The sequence below is a fragment of the Haemaphysalis longicornis genome, unplaced genomic scaffold (assembly GCF_048455015.1).
Source record: "Haemaphysalis longicornis isolate Haplotype H1 unplaced genomic scaffold, Haemaphysalis longicornis Haplotype H1 scaffold_2, whole genome shotgun sequence".
Lineage (NCBI taxonomy): Eukaryota > Metazoa > Arthropoda > Arachnida > Ixodida > Ixodidae > Haemaphysalis > Haemaphysalis longicornis.
Window position 1 is genome coordinate 248,979,986 of NW_027526295.1, and position 23,271 is coordinate 249,003,256.

The window sequence follows — 23,271 nt, forward strand, 5'->3', positions numbered from 1 at the left end:
AGGAGTTTCTTTTCTCAACATGACCGGCCTCGCGGGTTAGACCCATGGCCTATGTAGCTGTGTTTGTTATGAAAGTGAAATAATAGAACATCTTTGGTGTGCACAAGATGGGGCGTGCATGCCAAAGGGACCCAGGTAGTCCAAGTTTTTTTCGGTTTCCTCTAGTATTGCACAACCTACATATCACGTATTGAACCAGCGGTGTAAGCTCCCACTTTGCATGTTAAAATTCAGGCACTTCGGAGCAAATAAAAACGGAAATACTCCTCTGAAACTTTCCTGCTTGCCGCAGCTTGATGCCCATGTTTGAACGGTACGTTAAGTATATGCAAACAAGCTAAGTGCTGAGCACGCCGATATTTATTTTCCCGAAAAAATAAATAAGAAGACCACTCAACACGACCAAGGCAATCCCGTAACGCTGATTCGCTCTTTGTATAACCGAAATTCGCTTTCTTCCGTTTGGTGGGTGCTCCCGTGTTGCCTTGGCAACTGGGTTGCGGCAGAACCCTTTTTTTTGCGTTTATTTACTCTTTATTTTCGAGTCTGGACACAAACACGGCATCGAGGGCATAAGTCGCCCCCCCCCCCCCCTCTCTCTCTCTCTCTCTGCGTTCGTGCGCACGTAAAAAAAGAATAGTTGGGTTTTGCCGTACGCCAATGATTATGCCATGTTTACCACATAAAACACCGCACAGACCTAGGCGCGAGAAGGTTGGCACGTTTGAAAGGGATAAACCCTTTTCGTGTTGACCGCACAAAGCCGCCGCTTCCCGCTGGGGGTTCCGGATTTAGTGGCGCAGGTACCATCACTTCCCCATCTTATCAGCGCCGGACTCCACAGCAACGCAACGCCCGGGTGCGACCAGCTCGGCACGCGCTGCTATAATGTCCCGGCGCACGCATGCACACGAATTGACCCTGAACGCGGTGTCCCGACTTAGACATCGTCCCGATCGAAAATAAGCGCGCACTACGATGTCCTTGTTCGTTATCTCCTAATCGCGGTGATATCATCTGATAACCGAGCACTCAAGCCAAAGAATGGGCAAAATGAGGCTACGCCGCCGCAGTTAGCTCGCCGGGAAAGCCCCTTCCGCAGTCTTGCCAATCGGAATGACGCGCGGAAGCGCCGTCGAGGAAGGTCATCACCGCCCGCGCGAAATACAAACATGCCTGGGAAGAAAAATACAGCCTGGGGAAAAGGAAAAGGCCACAAATATTTTTTCATTAACGGAAGCATGCTTCGAATAACTAAGTAGCGTCACTCATTTATGTGGGGTTTCCTTTTCTGTGAAAAACTCCGTCGGGGGGAACTTCCACATCATCTAAACCTGACCGTGGTGGCACTCCTCCACTTCTCCCCCCCCCCCCCCCTTTTTTTTTTTCTCCCAACGTTTAGCACAGTAGGGCGCAATATCCTCCCGGTCGATGTCGGCAAAAAGAATAGTTGCGCTTTCGCGCCTTAGCTGTGGCCTCTGTGCACAATGTAAGGTTCACAGAGCTACGCTGAGCCGCGGTAAACACGCCAGTTCATCCTACGCCACTGAAGGCAAAGAAATATCACAAGCGGATCGGTGAAAAACGAAACAAAACGGGGAGAAGGAGCCGAAGGACCTCTAGCTGAAACAGCCACCGGAGCCGGCGGTGCAGGCTTCACAACAGCGCACGCAGTCTCTGGGGTGCTGCATCCAGGCCCGCAGCGAGCCTTTGTTTATCGCAGTTGGCGGCTCTGAAAGGAATGACCTTTACACGGCCGGAGAGGCTTCTCAAATTGGAAGTTAATTTTCTCCGCACCTCCCGGCAGATCGCTTTTCTATTTTTGTGTTATCATCAGTTCAAAACTGCATTCGGCTGCCTACGCTAAAAACAAGGCGTATTCGTATTCGTGATGGATGATTATGATAATGATAATGATGATGTATTAATACCAGCGGTAGCGACAACCGCTGGCCGATCAGTTCACGAAGAAAGCTCTGTTTGAACTGAGTTACTTCCAACCCCTCTATTTAATGATCACACCGAAACCATCCTTTGTCGCTATTATTTTCTATCTTTTTTGCTATTGATTACTCCTAGTTCCCTGCTTTCCTCGGCTTCTTACGTCACCTTCCGGTACCGTTTCGTCACTCGAGCTATTCACTGATTGATTATTTTATTTACTAATTTTTTTCATTTATAAGTGCCACTCACAGCGCTGGGCAGCGAACGGAGGCAGCGAACTGCGTACAGTGAAAGAATATAACAAAAGAGTAACCCACAAACAACTCAACCAAAGCAACTCAACGGTGATAATCTACATAAACTATCGGGGATTGATCACTGCTTGAATGCCAGTTTCAAAGACAGGGCTAACAACACCACCAACTCAACAGCCATCCCCTTTATACAATCAGAAATTGATCAACTGCTGGAGGCTTGTTTACTAATCAGAAATGGATCATCTCTGAGATCAGAATTGGTGGATGCCAGTTTCGCAATCAGGTATCGATCACGTGTGGGATTCCAGTTTCAAAGAGAAATCAAACGACGATAACTGAACGGTGATTACATAAATAAAGAAATCGAAAACTGACCAGTTGCCGGGAGCCAGTTTCAAAGTCAGGGTAAACAACAACAACATCGTTGCCGGCGCCGGCGGCGGGAAGGTTCCACTCTCTTCCTGGGCGCGCCGTCCGCAGAGCTGGCAGCGGCGACCGTAGGCTGCGCCGGTGGAGAAAGAGGCAGCGCGGGGTATACGTCCTTGACCGAACGCCGCCGCGACAATAACAGGAAAAGCGAAATCTGCCCGTGCACGTCACGAGGGAAACCACGTTGTCCTCACATTGCAGGCCTGCGCGCGTAACCCGTAATCCGCCGCCGATGCCGTTTTATTTTCTGCAGCGGCACGCACAACGCGAGAGAAATAAATATAGACCACCCCGCCGCCGCGTGTATATTAGGCGCGTACTCGCAATGAAGGGAGAAGAGCTCCGTCGCACGCACGAGTAAAAGGGGCGTCGCCGAAACGTCGGCCGCTGCTGAACTCTTACGCGGCATGCTCATACGAGATTCGGCGAATACACTTGTAAAAGGCAAATGAACCAAACAAGGAAAGGAAATGCGAGGTCGACCACCTCGTCTAAGGGATCGACCTCTTACTTTTTTTATTACAGGTATACGTTTCTGCAGACTGACGGCGAGGAATAACTAAGAAACCTCGACACTTCCACGTGGGTGCCGTAATCATTTGCCTCCCTTGATAACGACCGCCATGAGACTTGAGAGGAGACGTAAGCAATCTCGGGCTACCATTGCGTGGATGTACTGCACAACGGATGAGATTGGGAAAGCGCGAACTCGGCTGCGGCCAGTAATGTAAACTCAGTTCTTTCAGAAACCTAGTAGAGAAAGCTAATAAGGGCCCCTTATGGACTTCATAAAATATGACTTTTTTTGTATTAACAGTGGCCCGGCATGGGTGATTTAGCTGGGGCCGCCCCTTCCCTTAAAAGGCAGACCGACCCCCCCCCCCCCCCCCCATAGAATTTCTCTCCTTGCGTGGGTCTTTGAATCTTCGGCTTAAATAAAGGTCTGCTACCTACCTACCTCCTTGCACTTGCTTCACCGCCCCCCCCCCCCCCCCCCCCTCAAAAAAAAAGTTCCACTTTTAAGGCCTATGGGAGATGCAATAACATAATCGTACAGGGTACAGCTGCAGCTATGATCGAGACGACTGTTCCTGCACGCCGAGTACGTAGACATTCCTGCAATGGTTCTGCAGACGAGCCTATACGACAACGTCGCGAAGCGAACACAGCCGTCAGGCAACGAGGAACAGAGCGAGCGAAGGCAACGCCTGCGGCAGCAGAGTGCACGGGCAGTGCCTAGCATCGATCCACCCCAGCTGCTGCGCATTCCTTTCTCAGAAATCGGGGCCCCGATGCGCGGTCCGACCAGAAGCGAGGAGTTAAGCGTCGGAGCGGGCCCGTTTTTTCCCGGAAAAAGGTTCGCGCCAACGGTGAGACGGCGTAGCCCATCTTTCTTTGTATCGCTTTTTTTTTTCTCCAGGAGGGTAGTATGTGGAGATTAGGCGCAAGGAGCAAGCAATGGACGGATAACGAAGGGCAGGTGTGCCCATGTAACGCGAAATCTCTTTTCACCCAACAAAATCCAGGCACATACCGGCAGACACACAGATGAACAGACCGGGTGGGAGAAGCTAAATGGTTGCAAAGGGGGTGGATGTATGGCATGCAGGTATGACCGTCCTACAAGAGCTTCTGTCGGTCAATAACCAGGAAACGATGCTTTGAGGCTCGGTTGAGGAACGGGACAGCCCAAAAGCGTCGCAATTTCAGAAATTGCGTCACTAGCGCATTGATGTGAAAGACATCGCCAATACGTGCACGCAACAGTCAAGCGTGTATTTTCCATTAAGCTCGTTCACAATGGATCGACAGTGGTGCCACGTTAACCATGGTTACGGTTTTTGTTTTGTTTTGCACAGATTCAAGGCAAGTTTCGTTTTACTTGCCGTTGTAGGGCTTAGCGCGGGCGAACGCACTCGATTAGAGGCTACATTGGTAGAAACGGGTTTTCGATTGAGTTCGATCGCGCAGAGACCGATTTATTTTCTCCGCGCTCCAATCCGTCGAAAAGGTGAACTTTTGAGTTCCTGTTTTATCTGATCGTTGTTGTAGTGTTCTCGACGTCGGAAACGGTGCGGATTTGTCATTGTCCGGACAATTCGCCGAAAATACCTGATTTTGAAGCGGCTGTTTTACCTGCGCGTACTTGTAGCCGGGCCAACCACAGTTCTGAGGTGTCGAGCGAGGTGAGCCTATGCTATCACATCAAAATCACCCGTCCACCCGAGAACACCTCATGAATCTAGCGGCGAAGCTCACGTTGCTCAACCTGGGATTCCACTCGGCACACGTTTCGTTATCCATGCGCGCGGGGCGGCCGGCCAATTTCGCGAATCAGTGCTGCGTCCCGATTAAGGGCAGTGCAAGCCCCGGGCGCCCCCGCATTCATGCGCCATCGCGGAGCCAAATTAGAGCCAGCCGGCCGGCCGGCCGGCCGGACGGACGAACCGGGGAGGTGACCCGTGGGCAGCGGCTCTCAAGCGCCAGCCGGCTGGGCCATCCGGGGGCCGAGGAGCACGGCTCCCCCGCTCAAGAAGGAACGAGGAGGCTTTGATGAGCGTTCAGGAAGACGCACAAGAGAAAGAAGTGGCGCCGAAAAAACCTGCGGTGGCGATCGAAACCGAAAGGGGGGAGGGCGGCCATCTTGGCAGATCCCCCCCTCTCCCGGGCGTCCGAGGAAGACGGGCGATCTTCCTCTTCCCACCCGATGTGGGTCAGTCAGACGGAGAGCTGCTCCGCAAAAGCGGGTCAGGGGTCGCCGACCCCCGCGCTGCGGCCGCCAGCGACCACCACTTTTCTCCTGCGCCGTAGCGCGCTCAAGAGACGCCAGCGAACCGGCGTTAGCGCTGACTCAGCCCTCCGTGTGGGTCTGGCGGAAGAGCGCAGTAAGCAAACCGCGGGCTCTCCGAGCCCGCGGCCCGAACCTCACACGAAGTGCAGCGGAGAGGCAGCCGAGCAACTTTTCTCCGTGCACGGCGCCGCACACGTGCGGACGCATCTCGCGCTGCGGCCGCCGCAGCGACTTGTCCTCTAATCCCGGAAGCGCGGTGTTGCGTGAGGCTGCCGCCTTACTTTTCGCAGCGTGAAAGCGGATCGCCGGAGCGCGACTCATTTGAGACTCAATGACAGCGCCGCCTGCGCTGAGTGCTTCGTTAACCGAGGACAGAAGCGATGAGTTCGGCGAACGGTGAAGAGGAGTCGGCTGCGCGCCAAAGCGCTGCCGCGCGCAGCAACGCCCAAGTACGCCGTCGAAGAGAAGCTAGCGGTGCTTGTTCTGCATGCTTGAAGTAGCGTCAGTGCGGTCGACTACGTGCTGCTGCGACAATGACTGCCTCAGGCGCTCTCGTATATAGAACGCTATAAAAAAGGCGTACTCTGGTAGCAGATTATCTTCACCGAACAAGACAACGATCAGAATTATATATTCATAGCACACGTTCTTTTTTCAGCAAGCCAGTATTTGAGGAGGAAGCGCTTCGGGGCAGAAGAAAGCGCGGGAAAAAGCGTTGCCGCTCTCCTTGCGCGCTATATGCACTTTCCATGCTACGCCTCTAGAGCGCTGTGCCAGGTCCGGAATGCTGCCTGGTCCGGTATATAACGCCACCGGATACCACGGGAGGCTGTACTAGATAGGTTCAACCATGCTAGGCGAGGCTCCCTGGGGTACAAAACAGAATTTTCTCACCAGACAAGGATTTAGCAACCCTGGTTGAGTACATGCGATAAAAACCTTCCAATGATTATACAATCACACTATCGGCCTTCAGGCACTCGATAGGCATGGCTGCAGATCTTTGGGAGAGGCCTTCGTCCTGCAGTGGACATAGCCGGGCTTGAGATAAAGATAAAGCACATGCTTATGTATAGTTGCTACTACGCCCGACAAACCGAGTGTAAAACTATACTGCTGACAGGAGGTGAGTGAGCGAATAAACTTTAATTTTAACGACCTTTCAGGTGCTGATGGTTGGCCGCCCGTCTGGTGAAGGGAAAAAGGGTGGGGTGGGGGGGGGGGGGGGGGGGGGGGTGGGGGGGAGCTGCCCAGGCTTTCTCACTAGGACATACGCTTGACTGAGAGGTCGCTGCTGGTGAGCCGGCCTGCCCACTGCTCGTAGGAAGGGTGAGAACTGGGGGTGAAAGATTGGGTTTGCTGACAATCCCATACTATGTGGCACAGGCACAGCGGAAGAGTGACCGAAAAGGAAATCTTCTTGGAAACTGACCTACATCGGCTATTTTTCTTTTTGGCATCAAATCTGCATTCAGGCCCTGTCTCACAGGCCCGGCTTCTTCTAGCACAAGTCAGAAGACACATGCGAGTATCTCCCAGAGCTTCACGCGGTCGGTTCCGGGCATGACAACCCTTCGAGAGAGGCTGCACGAGGGTGAGAAAAGCCTCCTTGCAACACGCCTGTCTCAATTTGACCAAAATAGGTCTCTTCAGCGCACAAAAGTTCACATACCACCGGTTCATACTTCTTACCTGTGGATAGATTCAGAGGAACCCTTCACCCGTGTTTGCTACTTTCTTCGATTTTTCTCCGTTTTATTATCTCTGACATTCCCGCTCCCCTTTTCAACCAGCCCATCCGTAGCAGCGTTAAGCACTTGCGACTAAACAGGGCTGCACTTCAGCTCCCCCGATCCCGTCAGCGGGGCTTCTGCGTCAACGCTGATCACCACGTTCGGCAGTCCGAGACTCCACCCTTTGAGGTTGCACGATCACGACGCGTTCCGTCTCGGCTGTTCGCTGGCACCTCGAGCAGGGCCGGACGAAAGGCGATCGCAATCTCTCCTCACCGCGCGCCGCCGTTGTGAGACGCTAAAATTGAGACCTCAAACGCTCGCTGCTCCTGCTGCTGCTGCTGCTGCTGCATCGACGCGCACAAAGGCCGTTCCCGGCGCCTTCACGCCTCGGCTGGCAGGGCTAGTCGGCTGAGAACTGGAGGACGCCTTGAGGGCAGCGGACACATCACAAAAAACAGAGCTCCTCCTTGTCTGGCAGTATCTCCTGCCGTAGGGGGGTCACGAGCGGATCATGCTGTTGTCCACGATGCGCACGGTTCGTGAGAATGTGGTGAATTCAGTGTTTGAGGCTCGCGCCGCGTCAGAAACGTTATCACTGCCCTCGCTTCCGCGCTTCCTTGTCAGTTTACAACCTTTTTACAGTCCCTATCAAATCCAACACACTTTGATTTCTCTGGTCGTGTTAACGAAGCCTAGAAGGTACGCCGGATTTAGCTTACGGCTTCTGAAACGCAGAAGCTTGGTGCAGGAAAGAAAATCTCCCCCAGCGTTGTAAATTGGGGCAGGAATAGTACACAGCCGCATTCAACACCACTCATTCAGCCCTTCATTTTGCACACGACACGCACAAACAGCTGAGGCTGTGCGCCTTCCGGTGCACGGTTGCATGTTGCTGCTTGCGAAACACATAAAAACCCTATGCCTGGGTTATTTTAGTCACGGTCGAAGTATAGCCTTGTTGCCGTAAATCGGCTCGGATCCTTGAACTACGGTGTCAGATCCGAGCATTAACCGCGTAAAGCACGGTTTATTGTTATGGTTGTAGCGTCAGCACTGGCAGGCCACGATTAGCAGACATCCGTTGTTCAGTACGTTTATAACAGAACCACGAGCCTGGATACGCGTGGTTCTCCCCACGTTCACAACGCGGTTTAAAAAGGCCAGACAAAACACAAGTTTGGTTCGCTAAAAAGACTGCTTCGTCCCAACGACAATGATAGCAATCGTGCCGCAAGCTTCAAACAAATAATCTAGAGAATAAGGAAAGTAGACAAAGCAGTGGCGACTTCCAAGCCGCTTTCTCGCCTGATCCTTATGACGTCACTGTATATTGCTTTCTTTTTCTGTTGGCACTCGTTAACTAAAGCCACCACTAAGAAACATGACTGGGCGATTATAGTGGTGCCCCTAGCATCGTTATTTGTTCATACCAATTCAATGCTAACGCGCATTTAACACACAGATCACTGTGTTTTCTGTGCTCACTCTTTTGCGTCACTGCTGACGTCACGCGGGGCGAAATTTGAAAGTTTTCCTTTCTTTCTTTGGTTGTTCTTGGTTTGATTGGTTGAGTGTAGGGTTTAACGCGCCGACGCAGCGCAGGCGATGAGGCGCGCCGTAGTGGAGGGCTCTGGATTAATTTTCACCACCTGGGGATCTTTAACGTGCGCCGAAATATCGTACACACGGGCGTCTTTGCTTTTCGACTCCATCAGCAAAGCGGCCGCCGCGGCCGGGAATCGAACCCGCGACCTCGTTCTCAGCAGCCCAAGTTGTTCTTGGTATATATAAAAAAACGTCTTTCGGTACTGAAATGGTGTTGAACGCGTCACCAAAAGCTAGTTCGTTCGATTTAAACAACGGCGTATTTTGTCTTCGTGGCGCCTTTAAAGCGTGCGAGAACAACGACAGGAAGAACGTATTCGTGGCCAGCTGTTGACGAGATCTACAAAGAATATTCGGACTGCCGTATTTAAACGAATAAACAAGTCCAAATAAAAAAATCTTGACCACTATTTCCACGCTTTTTATGTTTGTGCCGTCGAAACGTTCAAAAGTGGCCGATAATTGCAAAAAAAAAAAAAAAAAACCCACAAGCGTAGCAGGTCCAAGCCGCTCCGCAAAAGAGAGGGAGGGGACAGGGTCGCTCCTGCTTCGGCGGAAAGGATCAGAAGAAGAAAAAATGAAGTAAACGACCTTTTCGCTGCTTCTCGAACGAGCCTGATAACCGCATACATGCAAGCCCACCCTATACACCACACACGTGTTAGTGAACGGTCGCGGTAAAAGCGAACGTCGCCCTTCTGTCTAGCCCGTGAGAGCAACGTTCAGGCCAAGAACACCCATGAGAAAAGGAAAAAGAAAGAAGAAAAGAGAAACGGTCGTGATCCGTCCTCGGAGGGTGGCGCAAATTCTCCGGCAACCCCACAATCAACCTCGCCTCCGCTCCTCTCCGTGTCGGCTGCGGATGAGGCCACGTTTGCATGAATGAGCGCCGTAAGTATACCGTCGCCTCAGATATGCCGCGAATGCGGCTGATTTATTCGACGTACACAAATTTGCGCCCGTTTGGGAGGGTCAAAGCGGCTCGCCAGATCCTCGAACGACGCTCAGCGCATTAGCACACTTGGCTGACCCTTTAGGCCCGGGTTCGTCAGGAGTCGTTACGCGCCGCGGCCGTGCCTTGCTTCGCCCCTGAAGCCCCAACGAACGTCAAGATAACGTTCATACGCTAACTCGGTCGACTCTACGTCGGTAAGCCAAAACGCCGAAACTGGTTGCCACGCTTAGCGGTCCAGGGGAGTTTCTCCCATCTGGACAACCAGGCGGGATTCTCCCAAAGCAGGCCAAATCTTCGACAGCTGAAGGATTCTGATCCAAACATCGCCGACTGGGTGTCGAATTCGTACGCGTAAGCGCTTCAATAACGGAAAAGAAATAAGACGGGGACGAATCGACGCATTCTCATGTCTTGCCTTCGTTCAAAGTTTACGCAGATGGAGTTCAACGCGTGTAGTGGCACTGCCCCGAGAAGTATGAAATGCGTTAATACCCCCCAAAAAACACCGCCGCACCGCGCGGTTGGCGCCAAAGGCGGAACCGGCACGACTCGAGCCAGCGAACCAGCATCGCCCGCGGGCTCCCTCGGCGGCAGCCGCTCGCCACGACCGACGACGACGGCCGCCGGGCGAAACAAAAACAAGTCCCGTCCGTACAGCGCCAAAGGCCGAAAGTGAGCGCGCGCTGGCAGCGCGCAGAGCAAGATCAGGGTCGCCAGATTGCGCGCGGTTTTTCCATCCGAACGGCGACTTTTTCTCTGACGCTTTTCTCTTTCTCGGCTTCGTTCAGCCTCCTTTCTCGTCCCCTGCTTTCCTTTTCGCCGGTCGCGCGCACACAAGAAAGAGCGGCTACCACCACGACGCACGCACGCGCACACACAAGAGCACAGCGCGCTACGGCAACAAGGCTGCAACTTTCCCCGCTCACAATTATTGTGATTATCGGCCCACTGTGCGCAGCACATTCGCGCGGCGCACGGACAAGCGAGGCCCGACGTGACGTCCCAAGGAATTACCAAGGCAAAGAAAGCTACGGTCCGCGCTTTACCAATTCGGTCGCGAAAAGAATGACGGATGAATGCCGCGCCGTTTGGTGTGCTCGGCACAGAACGTGCCCTACAGACGCCACTATGCCTGCCTGCAGAGGACACTCGCGACAAGGCGGCCGCTCCAGCTCCACACGAAAGTTGGAAAACTATCGACGACGGGTACAGTTCCAAACGTGTACGCAATGTGTCTAGATAAACTGCCAAGGGTGCGTCTCAATCCAACTGATCCTGTTGAGATACCTTATTTAACACCCGTGGCTTATTGGTTCGAGTCACTTGATATAGTTGCGAGAGCTGATACTCAACTTTTACTTCAACAATAGAGTCAATGCATCCCTAGCACTTGATGCATGCCGATTCACTTTAAGAAACTCGCGGCTCTTACAGATGAATGAAACCAAGTTGTCATTGTCACAAAATAGGAAATGGTGACCTTTCTGCTGCACCCAAAGGTTTCTTTGCTCTCCGCCGCTCCGGCGTCTATTCCGACTAATAAGAAAACACTGCTGCAGTATGGATAAAGTGTTCTTTATAGATTACTAATGTGAATAGCGAAATATACCCTTCAGGCACACCCCTTTAGATGTACGATATAGCGCGTGCTTTAAATTAAAACGAATACGAATGTCCATGGTGTAACTGTTAGCTCGAACAACCGCTTCGGCAGGCATTGTATTCCTTTGAGAGATGCTGTTGCTGCTAGGGAGGAGAGTTGAATACCCTCTCCCCCCCCCCCCCCCCCCCCCCCCCCCCAACAAAACTCTGCGAACAGTGCGGTGTTGCAGACGGTAGGCATGCACACGCACGAGAGACGTGCACGACAATATCCGCAAATCGTAGGCGCTATCGTCATTTCTTGCGTGTAACGTCTGTCTTCCCCAAACAAGAAGATATGGCACATAATCTGAGAATACTGCAGAACCACAGCGATTGAACGGTGTACACGTAAGTGCACCCGAAAACCGTAAGCGTTCGAACCCGCGCCGCTTTAACGTGAACCGCCAGAGCAACAAGCGACCCAAGACGTCACCACGACAGGACAGTCCGTGTTATCTCGAAGGTAAACCGCTTGCGCCGAGTCAATTGCCCCCTGCAGAGGATCCTGTCTCCGGGGCCGGGTTGGCAGCGAGATTGCAATCTGCGACCTTGACAGTTAACGACAACGGTCGACGTTCTCCCATCGGCCACACCACCGATCAAATCGCGGCTTTTCATTCCTGGTGGATTGGAATCTGGGAGGGCAAGAGGTGGGGGGTTGAAGTTTGCGCGCGGCCAGCGAGGTTCATTAACGTGGGGAGCAATATACGTGGGAGGCTCGCAGCCGTCTCGAAAGCCTGTTTCGCCGAGCGCAGCGGCGCACGGGCAGCGACGGATTAGCGCGTCCGGATTACCGAGCCGAGAGGTGCTCGGATTCCGGAGAGCTTAGCTCGGCAACCCGTTGTTGCCGAGTTGGTTCCCGGGGGCCCGAACCGCGGCGCTCATCCGCCCACTCACAGAGCGGCGGACAAAGAGGCCGCAGGTGCCGCCCCCTGGCGTCGGGATCAGCCGCATGCGCCGGTGACGTCGACGCCGGGCTGCCCGCTCCCTCTCCGGCACAGCGCGTGCTGTCCCATTGATCGGCAGCGGCAGGACCAGTGGCGTCAGCGGCCCGTTTCCATGGGAGCCCGGAATGCCGCAGATGAGAAAAGTCTAGCGCCGCAGCAACCGCCTGCTTTCTTTCTTCGGCGAGCATCCGCGTCGCCAAGGTGTAGCCATGCCGACAACGAAAGGCCCGCTGCTTGCCCCCGCCAGGCCTCTTGTCCGCCATCCTCCTCCCCACCTCCGCCTCCTCCGTCCTCTTCCTTCCGCTGCTGCTGTTCCGTGGCGCCCCTCTAATATCCGCCCCGGCGACAAATGGAGCACTGTTGCCGCCACGTACACACGGGGAAGCCGGGACAGCTCGACTATTGCGCGGCTGAACGAGTGCGCACCAATGAAAAAGTAATCCGGGGGAATTAAAATGAAAAAAATGAAACAAACGAAGCAGGTGCATCTCGGAAACCTGCGCAGGCAGTTCAAGGTTGCGTAGAAACGTCAGCGCGACATTGTTGAAAAGCGCTGGACGGATGGGTACCACTCGCCGAGGGAAGGACCATTTACTGTACCGGAGGGACTGTTTTTGCTGGTACTTTGTTGCTTGAATAACACATCACAAAGAATGTCCGAATAAACTGCTAGTAATTGTACACGCTGTACGTTTCGGACACTTTTTTTTTTTTCACATGGGAGTTTTTTCTCTAGAAACAGCTAACTTTAAAATTTCAGCATCCTGGTTTCACTCATCTAATCCATCCACAAAAAGCCGAAATGTTGCCAATGGTTCGCTGCAACTATAACTTATCGTTATAGTCACTTCACTTACATCACTTACAGTCGCTTCACAAAATACATCCACGCTCCGGAAGCGAAAATACCGACGCCGTCCAAGTTACTGATTTTTAGTAAGGGCGCCCGGCGATTTGTCCCCTCAATGTCGGTACCGGATAACGACAATGTCTTCGTATTTGTTTCGTCCCTACTCATCCCATTGTCTTCTTTCTCGATAGCCCGTTAGACAAGGAAAAAAAAAAGGAATACTTCTCATTCACTTCGATTCCCCGAAATGCTCACCTGCGACACATGAACCCGCGTTGGCAGAACAATCTTTACACATCCCTGTTCCCCGTCAATGTCTCTGAAGTCAGCGGCGTAGGGCGACGGCAGTCGTTACGGCACGCTCGCCGCGTACCGGTAAAAGTGGGTGAGCGCTGTTGCGCAACACACATTCTACCGTAAAAGCTGGCAGGCTAGGACTGTAAGCGCGACTGTCCGGGAACACTTGCACGGGCCATATGTGCGTCGGAATACTACGGCAGCTTCGCCAGGAATGAGACACTCATGCTCGACAATCGGACTACCGTCATAACTCACGCGCGTTTTATACAAAGCAACTCACAAATAACGCGAGATTGTGCACAACATAGGTAAAAAGTAAAAAAAAAAAAAAAAGAAAAACATCCATCTGGTTTGAATCGAAAACACAGCTGGAAGAAAACAGAGAAGGGGAGAGGGTAACGCGTCGCTGTAGAAAGGCTGTACAGGGATGCTACACAAACGACCCGGCTCCGGGCTAGCGTGGGGGCGGAAGGCAAAGCACATCTGCTCGCTCCGTCCTCCCGGCGGCAAAGGGCAGCTCCGCGACTTCCGTTTTCACAAAAGCAAGCAGCCACGGCGCATGCAACCGCGGTCGCGTCTGAGGACAACGCGTTTATCCCCTCATCAGCCCCCCACCCTTCCACATGATGTACCCCACCCTAGCCCGGTCTCTACCCCCGGAGTCACGTACCACTTTCGCTTCTCAACGCCACCAAGACGACAATATCTGCGGGCGTCTGCATCGTTCTTCAATTTTATTTACCCTTTTTTGGACTCGGCCCTCACAGCTGTCTCATCAAGGTGTACAGCGCAGGCCTTTATCAGCATGGGGGTGACGGCCGTAACCCCCTCCTAACCCTAAACCTCCCCACGCCCCCTTCTTTTCTTTCATTCTGATCGATACCCGAAAGTCCCGCCAGGGCGCGCGTCCTCCACCCCATTCTCGCCCCCCCCTTTCCCCCTTCCTTTTCCGCTTTCCGTAAATCATAACTTGTCTGCTGGGACGCCGTAAACAGGATGAAGAAAGAGACACGGAGAGGCAAAAGAACACCACCCCTTTCTCATCGAAGTCAGGACACACGGGTGTAGGGAAAAATGGGAAGAAAAATAAGCTCGCGGTTTCGCGCTTTGCTGGCTTTATTCTTTCTTTATTTATTTCTACGTGGTGGTGCTAGCAGTAAGAGGAAAAAAAAAACGCGGCAGGAGGTGGACGGCTGGATGTGGGCGACAAAAGTTCGCTTTGCTCCGCTCTCCTTTCCTGTCGGGGCAGCGCAACCCCATGAAGAGGGAAAGTCCGCGGACCGCGAGATCGGGCGGTCATTGTGCGACCCTGGGGCGCACTTCCAAGCAGCCACGCGAGCGCTGCGGGACTGTGTGCGCGTGTCCGTACGCGGGGAGGGAGCGGGGGCCACGCGCTCGTGGCGAAGGTCACGGGCGTCGATTTCTGTCCGCAACCTCCCTTGCGAAGCGCGTCGTTGCGCCTATTTTCCCCACTCTTCAGCTCCTTCTGGCCAAAGCAGAGTTATAGCCGAGCGGAATAGCGGTACCGGTACGGTACCAGCGGGCGGCACCCAACACCAAAGTCTCGGAAGCGACAGCAGTGTACGCGGAAACATAACCCGAGCATTGCTGGTGTGCAGCCTGTTGTCCAGAAGGAAGGAGAAGAGAAAAGAGCAGCTGACGGGCAAACACAATACGCCAAGACGGCCACTTCGCAGCGGACGATAACAAATCGCGATGCGGAAGATACTGCGAGCAACGCACACGAAGCAGCAAACTTCCGCCCTTTGTGCCACCACAGAAAAAGCTGAGGCCTGCGATACCCCCATAATGGTACAGTAAATCCGCATTAAATAGAAATCGCTTATTAGAATTTTGTTTCACTCGTTGGTCACCCTTCCCATTGCAGCTCTGCTTTTAACGAAGCACCGCTTATAACGAAGTCAGCTTCTAGCTGTCCCGAGGACTTCGATGTAGCGAGGATTTACTGTATACGTGCGATATGGTGGACGCAGGTCTCTGAGCCGTTGCCTTGAACTGTGGCGATGAAATTATAGTATACTCAGCGTCACACTACCAACAGTTCGGCAGTATGGCTAAACGAAAAGACGCTTGACAACTGCGAGGGCATTTGCCTAACCCATTCTCACGTTGTATGCCCGCGGCGTGATATTCCGAACGAGACCGTCGCCCGCGCACTATCTCTCTGTTTCGCGCCTATCGTCCATCTCGCACGCGCGCTGGTGGCTGCGTGCGGCCCGTTCGGCCGTCGCAAATGATGGACACGGCCGCCCTGTGTGTCTGTCTCTGCCGGCGTGGCCTCGCGGCAACCTCGTTCGCAGCCGCGGGATGACCTTAGGCCGCACAACACATGGGCGGTTCCTGTCAGCTGCCGCGCACCGCCGACGTCCACCGAGTGAGGAGAAGAATGGGAAGAAGAGCCACACGGCACGACAGGGGGCTCGCCACTGTGTCGCGCCATGCACGCAACTGTGCTCACCAGTGACGAGGTCACCAGAGCTTCGTCCATGGGCGTGCATACCTTTAGCGTTGTGCCTGCGCTCTTTCCGGTACAGTTCTTGGCGCCCAGCAACGTGGCATCGTTAGCACAAATTATTCGACCTCCTCTTGACGTGCGTGCACATCAGGATTTTCGGGCGGCAGTGGGACGGGGGGGAAACAGATATTTAGTCAGAAAATTGAATGAATAGGTAAACGATTCGTGCACTGCCCCTTCAAAGCGAAGTTGTGTCCCACACGAATAAAGAAAATATACAGACACGCATTCGTACGCGCACACGCACGTACCGGACCTCAGTGTGAAATGAACCCGGAGAGCACGCGGACGCGGGTTCGATTCCCGGCCGCGGCGGCCGCTTTTCTGATGGAGGCGAAAAGCGAAAAAAACGCCAGTGAGTACGAGATTTCGGCGCACGTTTAAGATCCCCAGGCGGTCAAAATTCGCCCGGAACCCTCCACTATACGGAGCGCCTCATCGCCTGCGTTGCATCGGCGCGTTAAACTTTACAATCAATCGATCAATTGAAATGAACCTGGAAAGCTTAGAATTACGCGACTGGCAGGATTGCCAACGTCATCACGCAGGCGCGTTCTTTTAATCCGTTTGATGTCCGTATAGATTACACTACCGCTCCAGCACGAACGTCGGCAACACCGCAGTGTCGCTAGAAAACACTCACGACGCCCCTCCCGCGTACGGCCGGCGAGTGCTATCTAACCCGCACTACACTCCACGCAAAGCACACAAGCGGCGGATGGGGTGCTTATCGATGCACCCGCCCTCTTATGCACATGCGAGATACGCGCGCGGAGCACGTGACGACTTGTGAAAATGCCCTCGACACTCGCGCGGAGGACTTATCAGAGGGCATCGCGGTTGCCTTCGCCTCCCTTTGCCGCCGCACGTATCGATGAGGTTCCTGCTAGGCCATTTTATAGCCCACGTGCGTCAGCATCCTCCGGGTCATAACTCGCAAAGCACATGCAGCTAATGCGTTTCGCCAGCACCTTCGAATAGATTGGCTGTTTTTAATGCGATAGCCTTTCAGGAAACTCGCTTTCATGGTGCCCTAAACGCGGTGAAGGGAAGGTACGCGCAGCACCTTAAAGGGACCCTGCAACACCTTTTTTCAACTTTTTTTGAAATCTTAAATGCTTGCAGAACGTGGTCACCCAATACACCCAGTACTTAGATTAGGGGGTATCAAGGTACCTCCGCCAAAAATTACTGCTCTATGCCCATCTTGGAAACTTGGAAACTCGCTCAAAAGATTTTTCTCTCTTTCCCGGTCTCGACGTTCTTCGACGGCTCCAATTACGTCACTGAGGCCATGCAGCGGCTGTTGGCCAGTTTTCCTTCAGCTGCAGCAGTGAACGCTTTTCGATAGAAACTTCGATAGAAAAATAAAGCCACTAAAAACAAAGCAGAAACGGAAGGCGATCTGGTGCGACGAGCAAATCACGCAGTGCCGCTCCGTGCTGGCGATAACTGCTGCTGCAGCTTTCGCAGTGGTTCCACACGCGAAGGAAAGAGTGGAAGCGTTTATCGAAAGTGCTGCAGGGTCCCTTTAATTCTCCATGTTCCGGTTATTTGCATCCTTGCCAACGCCCCTTGCCAGACAACAAAGCCCGATATCAGCTGTGGGGGGAGGACCTCTAGTTGGTTTTCACGACTAAACAAATTCTTCTTGGCCAATCCCCCCAAGTGGGTATGCGTCATTTGACTTTCGTGACGTCCAACGTTGTAAAGAGCCAACGAAGATGGCTCCCTACAACACCTCCCAGCCTCCACCTTCGTTATTATTGTTCTCCGTTCAATGTGTTCGTCAAGGACAGAGCTTCAGCGCCACCTTTGCGCGGAGGACTGTGTTTCAGGCAACTCCGTTCGTACCGCGCAAATGTAATCGGTCACTTATCACCTCTCTTTCTCTCGGTCACAAGAAGTGGCAATTAGCAGCCAGCCAATCTTCCCTGGCCAGTTCATCGCGGATCGAAGTATACGCGCGGTATAAGCCGCGGTGTAACGACACGCACAGGTGCGACGCCGCATCTGTAAACAAAAGCGCGCGCCGCAGCTTCGCGGAGTTGATAAAGCGGATGTCGCGTGACCTTGTGCACCGACATGCCGGCCGCCGTTCGTTCGTTCTTGGGCAAGTGCGCGGCGGCGGCGCATGTTCCGGTATACGGGGGAAGCAGCGAATAAAAAATTAACGCAAAAGCACGTGCTTATACACGGCAGTGTAACACGTTGCAGCATGCAGGGAAGTGAAACAGGCTACCATTTTTTTCCTCGTACGCATAGCGCTGGAGTCGAGTGTACTCGCTAGGAGCGGCGTCGTTATCCGCGTCGGCGTTACTACCGGAATCGGCAACGCGCTTCTCCGTTACGTTCTTTTTTGACTTTGGCGCGTCCGCGCGCGCCGTCAACACAAAACAATGAAAAAGATAGCGGATTACACAGGAATCACGCCATGTGGGCACGGCTGACCTTCAACGCGATAAAAACAACGATAACCTTCGCCACAACAATACATTATGGTGCAACGCAGCGAATTTGAATTTGGTATGCATAAAATAGCGCGTTCATGACATCGAAACGAAAGACGAAACAGTCAGAAGACAGATAGCGTCCACTTTATCGTCCTGCCCTGCATTACGCTGCCGCCAATCCATCAAATAATGTTATCAAACATCGTATATGTTACAAGGGAACCATTTACCGAAAGAGACGTCCCGAGAATGAACACACTGTGTTGATGTTCTCGTCGGGAGTTCGTCTGTCTCCGTTCGCCAAGCTACGCAATTACGAAATTCGGTATTCGTTTTCGCTATCTCAGTCGATCTTACGAAATCGTCAGGGTTACACAGACAGACGGAAGACAATAACTATACGCATGAATTGAATCTGAGTGCACGGAGTGACTAAATTAATCAGCGGCGGAATTTCAGCACGAAATGAAGCATCTTTCAAAACAAAAAAAGAAAGAATACGCAAATAACCCTCGTTATAACGAAGTCGCTTATATCGAATTCCCGCTTAATTCGAATTATTTTATGGTCCACACGGCAGCGCATTTAGGGCAAATCATCTGTTTTTACGAAGTATCGCAAGCAACGAAGCCAGATTATTCCCCCAGGACTTTGTTAGAACGAGCGTTCACGGTATACGTTATCGGCCGTTTTATATGTACTATGGATAGTTCAAAAGAGCCCTTCAATGCTGCTAAAATGAAGCGCGACATTTTTGTTTTGGGAAGAAAAAAACAATGGCTTATGGTCGACACACTTTACTCCGCACGATGTACGGTGTACGATGTAATTCATCATTATAAATTAGCCACACCACTGCTCGACGTCTTTGGGTCAAAATCCTTAACTTTGCACCTCGTAGCAATGAAATCACTTTTTTTCTAAATCAGGCTTTATTCCAAGTCTTTCACGGTCCCACTGAAGTGCGTATAGAGCGCATCCTTCCCGTTCTTAACGAAGTATTGCTCATAACGAAGCCATGTTCCGCCCCGAGGTCTTCGTGATAACGAGGGTCGATACTGCATAGTTTGCGGTGCGTATTCCACGAAAATTAGTTTTGTTTTATTAAATATGCCTCTTTAGTATAGTACGTACAAAACTTCCTGAGGGGTTTTGGCCGTTTGTTAATTTCGTTTTATAGATTCCTTTGAGCTTTTGAAACGAACGTACAGCTCAGCTCGCCTTTCCTTGTACCCAACGTCTTCTCTGTCTACACCTCATGCGGGAATCTTCCCAAATTCGACTTGTACCGTGAAATATCTCGTACTAATGACTTGCTGTCACGGAAGAAATTTCTCCTTTAAATAGGGAGATTCGCAACACCGGGTTCGAGCCCTAAACCTGCCGAGTGCACGGTAGACTGGTTCGAGATTAAAAACTCTACTCGTATAAACAGATCTGTAGGTGTCATGGAGAGCGCTGAGCTAACATATATGTTAGCTCAGTTAGTGTTATGTTAGTCATACGCTAATAACAGTGAAGTCCTGAACCGCCGTAACTGTGACCGACTGCACTAAACGGAACTACGACACCAAAGGCGAGGATCCGGCGTAACAAAAAACGTCTCCCAGGTTCAACGTGGTTTTTGTTTTCATATAATGTTTAGGTCGCACAGTACTGACAAATGCTTCGGTTAGAGAGTTTCACCAGTGGCAGCAGATACGGAGTGTAACAACTAAATCTGCATAAATTGCTCGGGCCGGGAGCTTCTAGCTAGCAAGGCTGCGAAAACGCAAAAAAAAAAAAAAAAAACAGCCTCATTGTAGCAACACGAGCATTTTGCTACAGGATGAGGGTGGAAAGAAATGACAGAACGGGAAGCGATCATCGATCTTTCCGGCGTTTCTTTCACGCACACGTAAAAATGGCGCATGCTCCGTGCAACGCACGTCACTTTGTGACTGTCGAAGAAAACGTGCTTTCATTCTCCAGTGCACACACAGGCTTCGCATGCAGACAACAAAGGTGAAAATCCGTGATTCCTGGGAACGAAAAGGGAACAAAAACTACGCTCCACTTGGGGGAGGGTCGTGCATTAGCTTCCTTTCACCCGTGTTGTGTACGCTTGCGCAAAGCGGACATTCAGATGTCCGTACTCGTAAATAGCCACTCAGGAACGAGCTAAATTTAAACCCCCGCGACGCCTTGCTTGCGCAACGCCGTAGCAGTTATCGAACTCCGCCGTGATGACAGTGAAAGCATGCTGCTATAGTGATAGCAGCTTGCGGAACACTACAGCGGCCGCCCTCCCTACCGCGTTTTATTATTATGTTTCTTTCGAGATTCAGAATTTGGGGAAGTGCTATCAAGGACCTTTCCGATCAATGAGGAAGTTAGCTGTGTTTCCAAACATTTGGAAGTAGAAAATTAATGACAGTTTCGTTTAAGACAAGCTTAATAGAACGCCTTGCCTTCACTCAAGCTCCGAGCAATTATTAAGAATTCATTTCAGTTCAGAAGCTAAGGCAATAAAATTTTTGAAATATAATCCCCGAAGGTGTTTGGAGAAAGTTTTTTTTTTTTTTTTTTAAGTAGTCAACGGTCAACCGAGCACTGACAACTGAATGGGTGCGCAAGCGTGGCCACCACAAATGAGTCTGCCAAATAATAATTTGAAAATAAATCAATTCTGATGCCGCAAGGTCAGCGAAGAGGCAAAATTAAAGAGCCCCACTCACCGGTTCCCGAGAGATGTCGGTGTGCTACAGGAAAGCTGCGTTCACGGAGAGAGATTGTGATTGACGGACGAGCTGTCCTCGAATCACCGGTGATGACAATCTTCCCGCCCGAATCCCATGGGCGATGACGTCGAGGAGGAGCCGGTCGGAGAAGACACCCAAGACGAAGCGAGAGGCCTGAAGAAACCTTTCTCCCCACTTCTCCCCAGGAGGATCACGAAGACGGAGGCAAATTTGGATTGGCAGTCGAAGGCCCGACTCACAATTCGCGATTCTCAACTTCTTCTCGCCGCGCTGTCAGGAAAAGTAAGTAGGCGTGTGTCGTGTGTCGAGGACGGCGTTCGTGCCGGTCCGCTATCTCGCGGCGATCTCGGTTATCCGGCGACGGCAGTCAGAGGGGAATTGCGGCGGCACGAAGAACACCGACGGAAAACCACTGCACTAGGCCAAATCCACGAAGACGGCGCGGCGAAGGCACTTCACAGGGAAACAACACTGGCTTGGTCGGACTGCCCGGGAAAGTGATTGCTGCCGCTCGACTTCATTAAAGAAAGAGTTGTTGTGGAGGTACAAAACACGCTACAACCACGACGACGTTCGCTTCACGCCCTTCGTAGCAACTCGAAGGCCGCCGCCGGTGCAGGTCGTTCACGCACCGCACAGCCGCGCGTCGTCTGCCAAGGCGCGCAGCCAAATCCAGCGGAGAAGGAGCGGAGCGCATGCGCGCGCGCTGACGCCATCTTGCGCCGGGCCAATCGGCGCCGCGTTCTCGGTATGGGTCACGCGTGACGTAGCGCAGGTGAGCGAGAAAGGAGAAAAGAGAAAGAGCGCCGCCAGCGCCCGTTAGAAAATAAACGAACAAAACGGCGCCCGAACGAGAGAAAAACAAAATGCTCGCAGAAAGAGGATGAGCGAGAGGAGGGAAAGAAAAGTACCGCTGTTCGGGAAAGCGGACGGATACAGAAGTTCCGCGCCAACATGTAGTTCTGGCGAGAGCCGGCGCTTTGACTGCGGCGTGTCTATCAAGGAATAAGCGATACGAGAGACAGAAAATAACGCTTCAGAAACGATTAAGAATAATCCCTTATCTTTATCACGACGTTGCTATTGCTGCTTCTCTTGGCTGAGGGTCAAAAAATTCAGAATTCTAGTTGGAGCAGAGAGCCAGAAGGGTCAGAAATTTTAGTTGGAGTAGAGAGCCAGATGAAAAGAACCGTGAGCTAAGTGGAGCAGGAACACTGGGATGTAGTGTCACATTATTGATCATTGGGATCAAATGAAGCCGAAATTATTGATTGGTTAGGATTGTGAAAGATACCGGTTCCATTAAATCCAATTAGTAATGTTTTCCTGTTGGTACAGAACGTTGTTAAAATGCTCTCTAACGAGTAAAGTAAATTTAATGGTTCATTTGAGACGCAAGACGTTTTATGTGATAACACGTTGTTTTAACGGCAACGAAAACAAACTCTATCATTATATATAGATGTGACTAAATTAACAGCCAAATGCAGCTATACCAAGGGCAAAAAACTCACGAATTAGTCCCTTTATGCGTAATCTCACTTCCGATATCTACTAAATGCGTAAATATGAGCGCCATACACGTGTAAATTCGTAGTACCGTTGTGCGCGCCCAAGTGACACGTGGTAGCGCCATATTGGAGGGCTTTAGGCACCTTTCGCGCGCTCTGAAATCTCGAACACACACCGCCATTTCCCGTTTTTGCCTCCCCCAGAAAAATAGCTACCACAGGTAGGGACCGAACCCTCGAACGGCGTTGTCCGTATCGCGACAGCTTAGTCACTGGTCGACCACGGCGGGTAAAACCGCGTCGTGGCAGCCAAAATAGCGATGGCGGCGGGCAACCGCGATACTGCACAGCTGCGGCGGATGGTTTTTGCCCTGCACAGCCCGACCAGTTCGTTGTTAGGCTAAGTCCCAGTGACGTCGTCGTTGAACTTCTCAGCTGGATAGAGGGGAAAAAGGAGGTCTATTTTTATCCCCCTCCAGGCCGATATTACAACACTGTCATAGCACGAGAAGCGGGCACAAAGCTGCGATAGTTGAGAGCACGCTGCACTGAGTTTTGTACGCCTGTTTTGC

At 52.1% G+C, this 23,271-nt stretch overlaps 1 protein-coding gene across 6 annotated transcripts in view; it reads right to left on the minus strand.

Annotated features, from left to right (window-relative positions):
- Mef2 (myocyte enhancer factor 2) overlaps positions 1-23,271 on the minus strand; it is a 278,552-nt gene that overhangs the window by 103,118 nt on the left and 152,163 nt on the right. For 2 of the 6 annotated variants that reach the window (XM_077700121.1, XM_077700120.1), the window contains exon 1: positions 21,165-21,844. The exons of 1 other annotated variant lie outside the window; for it this stretch is intronic. The gene's annotated coding sequence lies outside the window, so the exon portion shown is untranslated. Of the gene's footprint in view, positions 1-2,576; positions 2,598-21,164; positions 21,847-23,271 lie in introns of those variants that run through there. 3 more of the 6 variants (XM_077700119.1, XM_077700112.1, XM_077700118.1) reach the window with 3 other exon arrangements.